Source organism: Brassica rapa, chromosome A02 (genome assembly GCF_000309985.2).
Source record: "Brassica rapa cultivar Chiifu-401-42 chromosome A02, CAAS_Brap_v3.01, whole genome shotgun sequence".
NCBI lineage: Eukaryota > Viridiplantae > Streptophyta > Magnoliopsida > Brassicales > Brassicaceae > Brassica > Brassica rapa.
The window spans coordinates 9735462-9744781 of NC_024796.2; the positions used below are offsets into that span (position 1 = coordinate 9735462).

The 9320-nt window shown below is 28.5% G+C and overlaps 2 long non-coding RNA genes across 3 annotated transcripts; one reads left to right on the forward strand and one right to left on the reverse strand.

Moving 5' to 3' along the window:
• Positions 1–1194: 1194 nt before the first annotated feature.
• LOC103852394 lies at positions 1195–3556 on the reverse strand. 2 transcript variants are annotated; one of them, XR_629913.2, is made up of 2 exons: positions 3292–3556; positions 1195–3182 (listed from the first exon to the last, which is right to left on the reverse strand). It is a non-coding gene; the product is annotated as an uncharacterized LOC103852394 (long non-coding RNA). The 2 variants fall into 2 exon arrangements; XR_629914.2 differs by having other exon boundaries at positions 1195–3197; positions 3292–3373.
• On the forward strand, positions 3483–9320 carry LOC103852395. Its single transcript, XR_004454739.1, has 2 exons — positions 3483–3561; positions 3649–9320. It is a non-coding gene; the product is annotated as an uncharacterized LOC103852395 (long non-coding RNA).

Here is a 9320-nt window from a genome sequence, read left to right on the forward strand (position 1 = left end):
TTTTAATTTTCTGGGAGGGGGGGGGGGGGGGGGGGGGGGGGGTAAATGCGTACTTCAATTTCTGTTTTAACAATTTAAGAACGTTTTCTATTGATAATTAAGAGTATATATAAAGTATATTTTTTGTTTTATTATGATACGTCGAAAGAAGGTTTGTCGATCATGTGTCTTTATGTATTCTTTGTTTTTACATTTTAGGTCTTTAAAATTATTATAATTTGGTCCAACATTTTTTAGTTGTGCATTTTTCTTTTTGGTGTTCCCAAAAATTTTTAGAGCAAATTAGCTCAATATACTCAAAAGAGTGGGATACCATTGAATTGGAGGAAAATGATAGTGATGGGGGAAAAAAAATTGAAGGGAAATAAGGTATGGAGTGCAAATAGGGGGGAAGTTGTGTGTAGGGAGTACAAATACTCAAATTTTTAATCGTGACCTAACCCCAAATGCACACAGATGATACAACTCAAAGCACTAAAATATCAAAACTATGAGCCATCACATGCAACCTTCTATCTAGGCCTAGGATTTTTACCCAAACCGAAGTATCTATCTAAACCCGAACCAGGAACACCAAAACCGGATCCAAACCATTATACAAAAATATCTGAATGGAACTTATGAGCTTAGTACTTTGGAGTTTGGTTATAACCTAAACCAAACCAAAATCCGAACCTATTTCTGAAGATATCCAAAATTAGCTAAATATGTTAATGTTTTTGTATATATTAAGGTAAGTTCGATATTTATAGTATTGGAAAGATTTTTATAGTTTGTCTTATTTTTTATTTTGAATACTTTTTAGTTAATTTAAATATTTTAACTCATTTTAATTAGATTTATGAACAATTTATATATTTTGAAAAACAATTGTCAAATTTTCAGGTTAAAAAAATATTTTTGACGATTTGAGACATTGGTTAAAATCTGATCCGAACCGAATCCGGAAGGAATCGAACCGGAACGACCCTATAATTAGTAAAATCCGAATGAGACTTATGAACATAATACCGAAAATCCGAATAGACAGAAACGAAACCGATGCCCTAACCCTCTCCCCCCCCCCGAATGCCCATGCCTACTTCCATCTTTCGCCATCTCTAGATTAGAAGCTACGATCATTCTATTGATCTAGATTATCACCAACTTTTCTCAAGAAAAGGTCTAGAAATTATCTAAATAGCTGTATTTTTATTTTTCTATCTGATTAATGTCTTCAATTGAATTTGTCATCATCGTATCCATTATAAATATACAAACCCACAACTCTATAGATAGAGAATAAATATTTGAGAAAGAGACTGATATTTTGGTGAAGAATAATGTTTTTTTCTATTACAAATATCAAACAAAAACCGAGGTACTTACACATAATAAATTTTTTGTCAAGTTATAGCGTCCAAATGACACATGCAGAACTAATGCGGTGCAATTGTATTAGTAACAAAAACATATAGATATATAGGTATGTTGATATTTTTTTTACTATAACTGCGGTGCAGTTTGTAAGTATTCAGAGCCATATTTTTTTGCCACTTGCTTGGTATATCAAGAATTAAACTAGGCATTTTTGACAAGCATGATTAAGCACCTACCAAATGATAGATAATTATTTTCACTAGAACAACATTCAGGCACATCCGGCTTGACAAAAAGAACACCTTATTCCTCCAACGACATAGCCATGAGGGATTTAGCCATAACCGAAGACATCTTACTACCGTTTAAACCTCTTCGCTTCAGTATCCGAGAACCAGCCAACTTTCCTCTAACCAATAGTAAACACCAAGACCAGGTTTAAACACCACTTGAGCACAGATAGAAGAAAATACAACATACTATCTTCATTTGTAAGCTTTTTAAAGCGATCTGAAAATTGCATGCAAGAGGATACTACCCATAAGAACTCATACACTTTTTTAGAAATTTTGTTATTTCTACTTTTTTTTTTTTTTTTACTTTTTTAGGGCATCTCTAACATCATTCTATTTTCCATTATTAAATAGAGTTTAGAAGTGCTCCAATAATGCATGATATCTTTCGTTAGGAAGAACATGTCGCTGTATTAATGTTTGCTTTGCGTTGGGCTTCCAAGGATGTTTCAGAATCCACCAGTTTTAAGATTTATAAATTATAGAGAACAGTGCAGTGGTAATCTCTTACCATAGCTTCTCAACCAAAAAAATAATTTAAAATGAAAAAAAAAAAGTATAGATAAGCAGAAGAGTATCTTTGTAGAGAAACTCTTTTACATTACGGAGATACCATCACCATGTATGCTCTAAATACACAATAATGCATGATATCATCGGCAAACATACAGGGGCGGACCCATGCAAAAAAATTGTATGTGGCACAAATAATCTTTCTGATGAAAAAAAATTTAAACTAATAGTTGTAATATGTTTTAGAATTTTTTTTTTGAATTAAAAATTATGTTTTAGAATTTGATTATGGAACAATGCTCAAGCATAAAAAAAGTACTCCCTCCATTTCCGAAAGAAAGTAAGATGTTTTAGATTTTTTACTTGGTCCACAAACATAAATTTTCAATATATTTAGGTAATCTTATACAATAAAGTTGGCTTGAGTCCTTCCTCCTTGCGCCACGTCAGCACAGAGAGATGGGCAAATTGCGCCACGTCAGCGCTCAACCTACCACTTTCCCGAAATCTGAAAAAAATATTCTCAAAAATGGGCCTTATTTTTAGGATGGCAATGTCCAATATTCACAAAGCCCAACTACTCAGAACTCTCCTTCTGCCGTTCCCCTGCACTGTTCACGATCTCTGAAATCTTCCGACGCTACGGTTTCAGATCTGTAACGCTTTGCCTTGACGATGAGAGTTTGTCTTTTTTTCTCACCATTTGATTGGTCCTTCGATCTTTCCCACTACAATTTATTCAATTGACTCCTTCTCAAAAGTCCAGATGAAAACCCTAAAAAATAAATTCTATAAATAACGTCTCAGAAATCTTCAGATCAAGTTGTTTCAACAGAGTATCATCTCCTTCTTACAAGGAAACATGCATCAATAGTGGCTTACAAAACCTTTTTCTAATGTTAGCACTGGTCGTTGTTCCATACGGTCGTCACGCGTCTTCTACGATTCTGGGAAACCCCAAAGGGAGGAGAGCTGATGGGAGTGGACATGTTCCTTCTTGATGAAGAGGTTTATGTCCTGAAAATCCATCACCTTTATTCATATAGATCTTGTGAATTCAGTAGATAAATGATTGATTGTCATATATGGAGCTTAATATCAGTAGATTCAGGAGATAAATGATCACCTTTCACCAGCTGTTCTTGTGTTGATCAATACGTTTAGCATACTTTTTCATCTGTCCTCTTAATCATTCTCAGACAAAATTATGCTTATGGATTTGTTGGGGTCAGTTCTTTCTTCCCTTTTGAATTTCAAAGCACATATATTCCTGAGAAAGTTTTGATTTTTTTTTGTTGCTCTTTTTTCTGGATTTGTTCAAGTAGATTTGAAGCTTCCAGATGCAGAGTTTTGTGCTTTCATTTTGTTGAAGCTGATAATCTTCGGAAAGTTTAGGGTTGCAGACTTAACCACAGATCCTAAGCCTCTCTTTAGCTATGTTGGCCCATCTACACTGCTAATATAAATCTCTGTTTTGTTGCAGCCCAGCGAACAAAATACTTAAGCTGATATCAAAGTTGCTTACAAATGTCTGGAAGAGAACTATGGAGCAAAGCAGGAGAACATTATCATCTATCAATCTAACGGTAGTGGTCCGACCGTCGATTTAGCTGCACGTTTGCCTCGGAGTGCAGGAGATTTATATTAGTAGTGTAGTATAACAAAAACTAGACTAAATAAAATATTAAAGAAGAATAATTTACATTATTTAGGTATTCTTTAAAAAAAAAATCAACAACATAAATTATTTACTCATAGCTATGAAAAACATAATGGCTAGAAAACCATAAATAAATAAATATCATAGTAAAATATGATATAAATATAATGTCATAGTAAGATTTTTTTTTGTCGTCAATGTGATAGGAAACTTACCACTAATAATAAAATAATCATGTAAAAACATGTCAAAACAAATGAATTGAAAGATACAAAACTAAAAACAATAGAATGACGAACGTGTCAATATATTCATTAAATTATATAAAAATAAAAATACTCATTATAACTGTACAACTATGAAATTACACATCTATTAATCTAAAATAAATCTATAATTAGTCCAAACATAATGGTTAGAAAACCATGAATAAATAAATATCATAGTAAAATATGATAAAATATAATGTCATAGTAAGCTTTTTTTGTCGTCAATGTGATAGGAAACTTACCATTGATAATAAAATAATCATGTAAAAACATGTCAAAACAAATGAATTCAAAGATACAAAATTAAAAACAATAGAATGACGAACGTGTCAATATATTCATTAAACTATATAAAAATAAAAATACTCATTGTAATTGTACAACTATGAAATTACACATCTATTGACCTAAAATAAATCTATAATTAATCCAAACATAATGGCTAGAAAACCATAAATAAATAAATGTCATAGTAAAATATGATATAAATATAATGTCATAGTAAGCTTTTTTTAGGTCAATGTGATAGGAAACTTACCACTGATAATAAAATAATCATGTCAAAAACATGTCAAAACAAATGAATTGAAAGATACAAAATTAAAAACAATAGAATGACGAACGTATCAATATATTCATTAAACTATATAAAAATAAAAATACTCATTATAACTATATAACTATGAAATTACACATCTATTGACCTAAAATACATCTATAATTAGTCCATTATAATAAATTTACAATTCAAAATCAGCACCAAAACAATATAAAGAACAACGTTGGAAATTTAGAAACAGAAATACTTTTGAAGATATAGCACATTAATTGCATAATGCAACCTCTCAAAAAACAAATTACTATTTTACTATTTAGTTGAAACAACTATATATGCCAATGAACAACGAGAAGAAAGAATACCCACAACTACAAAACAACATAACATAATCACAGTTTGCTAGAAATCCGTATCTACCATCAAATGTAACATCTCCTAACAACATCATATGAAGCAGGTAAAAGAATAGACACATACGATGTAAGAGCTTATTTAGAGATACCGGTGATTCCATGATTACAAATAATTTTGAATTCATTAGAAAATAAAACATACGAACCCGGCGCGTAGCGTCGGAATACCACTAGTTTTTTATATTTTTAAGAAACATTAAATAAAAATATTTGAATTGATTAAATTTCATTAGTGAAAGTTATTAGAAAATGTGTAATAAAGTAAAAAAAATTAAATTATAAACATTTATTGAATTCTTAATAAACGTGAACACTTTTAGAAAATCTTACTTTCAGAAACAGATGAAGTATGGATTTAGGAATCATAACCTCGGTATTATTTGTTTTTTTTTTTTGAAATTCTTTTGGTTAGTCTACTGCTAATATTGTTCAAATATGGTTGTCATTCAAGAATTCAAATATTTTTTAATTATTATTTTGATTTTTAGCTCATTATTTGATAACTCTAATTTTAAATTTGTTTGTGGCCTTCTATTCTACAAAAAAGTAAAAAAGCAATTGAATAAAATTAGTTTTAATAAAACTACAGACGCATAACATACAAATTATAATCGGTCATAAAAAACTAAATACACAACATTACATAGAAAAGTAAAAAGTGAAATGATATAATTTGAAAAAGAATAAACGTTGAAAAAAACAAAAAGTTAAAATGAAAAAAAGGTGCAGAGAACATCAAGAACAATACCATAAGAATTATTAGTAAGTATACTCATATATACATGAAATTTAATATATATATATATATATATACACGCAACTCAACAAATAAATCCGTAAAAACATGACAATTGATTTCAACATTGCATAGGGCACAATCTATAGGAAACTCAACAAATAAATTAATAAAACATCAACCAATTATAAACTTTCTAACATAGTATGGGGCATGTGCCCCATTCACCTTGCCTGTAGATCCGCCCCTGCAAAAATGCATAACTACAATGTTATAAAAGTATCTCAAATCCACTTATATATTTTCTTTTATAAGAGCATTTAGAGATAAAACTACTCCATCTCATCTCTATTTCTTTTTTTTTTGTAAATAGATATTGTTATTTTTATTTCTATTCACAAAGGAAAAAATAACATTTTTTGTATTTTTACTCTATATTTTGAGATTATTATTTTAGAAAAGTACATTGAACCAGATTACATCTCTATTATAGATGAAAAAATGGCAAATACATTAGAATTGGTTTAATGTAATACTTTTATTTATTAATATCACTTTTGTAATAAAAGTATATGCTTAAGTATCTTAACTTCTAAAATATTATTATCATATAAAAACGGCCTGCCATCTTGCGGTGTGACGGCGGTCTCGCTTTCCTCTTCTGTGGCTTTACGCATTCCGTTTCATTTCAGTCGAGTAACTACCTGGTTTAGAACTGGTTTTAAACTGGTTTTGGTCTACGTCCTATAGTTTTCAATTTTGGTTTATTATTCAAATAGTCTCAAAGCATTTTTTTGTTCCTAAACTAGCATATGACCAAAATAAGTTTCATTAAATGAAAAAAAAGTTTCATTAAATGGATAAATATTAAGTATACCATTTCTTACAGATATATTAATTAAAGAAATATTTAAATATATTTTTTTGATTTTTTACTTTTTTTAAATGACGATCTTTCATAAAAAGAAAGTTTAGAAAAAAATCATAAATATTTATGATAACTTCATAAATTTGAGTTATATAAATATTTAGGATAACATTGCTGAATAAGTATGATATCCTCTTAAAATTTAAGAAGATATTGATAAATATATATAATATCTTCACAAAAATTTGAAAACTTTCAGAATTATATTTTAAAATATTTTTTGTACATTTAAGAAGAATATATATATATATATATATGAATATCATATATATATATATATATATATATGAATATCATACAGAATTTGACTTATATGTATATTTAGTAAGATACTATTGAATATTTATAACATCTTTCTATAGTTTTTTTGTCGGTTTTCTACTTTGCTAGTTCACTTGGAAGCGTGGTAGCAGACCATTTCGGGGAGCGTATCCACCCGCCTCTTTCTGACTTATGTGAGAGAAAAGAGAATCTCTCGAACGAGCCACTTTCGCAAGTGAGTCGAATCTAATATCTCGTGATCTAGGTGGGATATAAACCAAAAACCTTGTAAACCAGCGCCGTATAAGCTCTCAAAAATCGTCAACTCAGAGGAAAAAGGCTGGGCAACCTATTGGGTTATGGATCATCTCTAACAGATCCAAGAAATCCATTTTAAATCTCGTTGATGTAATCCCTAAATACTTTAAATAAGGCACAAAAAGCAGTCCAACTCCGCATGGAGTGATGATAACCTTTTCCTACAGCCTTTGAGACCAAAATACTCTTGTGCTTAAAATCGTCATTTTTAAAGTGTTTTAATATTGAAAGTTTTGTTCAAAATTTAAAAGATTAGATTTTGATTTGAACATTTCAAAACTCCGACCTAATGCCTTCTAATACTTTTAGTAACCGGAAAATCAAAATAAGCTCTTGAAAAATACATCTACACCATTAGAAAATATAATCTAACAGATATGACTTTAAGAGAAATCAAAGTTGAAATCCACACCAAAATTAGATTAGGAATTGCTAATACATTGATAATAGAATGATTGTTCCACATTTTTAACAATTGAAGTGATTTTCCGCATCACAACAAGCTACAATCACGTCCATTGCCTACACGGTTATTTTTTCTAGATAGAGATAAATCATTTTATTTGGTTAAATCTATTTTGGAAAAGACCCCTTAAAAGAAATTTACTTTACAACCTGTCGAACAATCTACGATAACTATTACAGCGAAAATCAGAGCAAAATAAATATCTCGACTAAAAATGCTGGAGGAAAACAAAGTATCGCCGAAAACTTTGGAAAAACAACCAGCGTAAAGCTAGAATACGAAAAACAAAGAAAATGAGACTATACGGAAAATATTCAAGCAGTGCTAAAAACCATCAGCGTGCACATGTCCTCAAAATGTTTCTAGACCATAGGGCAAAAATATTGGATCCTTCAAATTTATATTTATTAAAAAATTTACCTTATAAATATTTGTGACTACAGTTTATAACAAAAAATACATATAAAAAGATTGGGACTTCATAATTTACCTTCCTAATTACTCATTCTATTTCATTTTAATTGACGTTTTAAAATTTTAGTTCTATTTTATATAAATGACGCTTTCATATTTCTATGGAAAACTTTAATGTTGTTTAGTGTTTTAACTAATTATATTCTACTAGGTTAAAATCTGCGCCTTGCGCGGAATGAACATTGTATATATATATATATATATATATATATTGGATAATTAAAAATTCAATAACTATGACATATAATTAAATTGGTGTGAATATGTAAATAAATTTTATTAATCAAAAAAAATATTGTTTTTTAATTTTATATCGCATATAGTTAAATTTAAATAATATACACATACATATATATATATAGAGTATATTTTTATATTGATATGTGTTCTACTCATTTGGGTTTTTCGATGATTTGTATCCTTTTATATCAAAAAACTTTAAATCACTGATAACAAAAATTTCATTTTGTGATGTTTAAAAGTTTAGTAATTTGTAATTTTTAAAAACATTCAATGAAAAATTTAAAATTTAAATATTAAGTTATCAGTATTTGTTCAAAACTTTTATCAAAAAAATGTTCAAAGCAATATAAAATTGTTCAAAGCAAATTTAAAAATTGATTAAAATTTCTATGGTATATAGTTTAATTTAAAAGATATATATATATTTTTTTTTTTAATCTTAATATTAATAGATGAGACTTCTTAATTATATGATTTTGTAATCATTTGTATCTTGTTATAAAAAAAATTTAAACTATGGATCATAAAAAATTCAATGTGAGACATTTAAAATATATATATATAACATATACTAATTTAAAGTTAAACAAAAAATGATAGAGGGGTATACTAATTTGTATTAAATCTTTATTATTCAAAATCATTAATTGTGATATATTGAAAACAAAAATCATTAATCTTTATTATTCAAAATTATTTAATGAAAGAATTGAAAAAATTAATAATTAATTTATAGCTAGCTTAATAAAAAGCTTATTACATATTTATATGGACCAACATATTTCTCTAATGATTATAAGAATCATTATGGTGATGACACATGGCTAC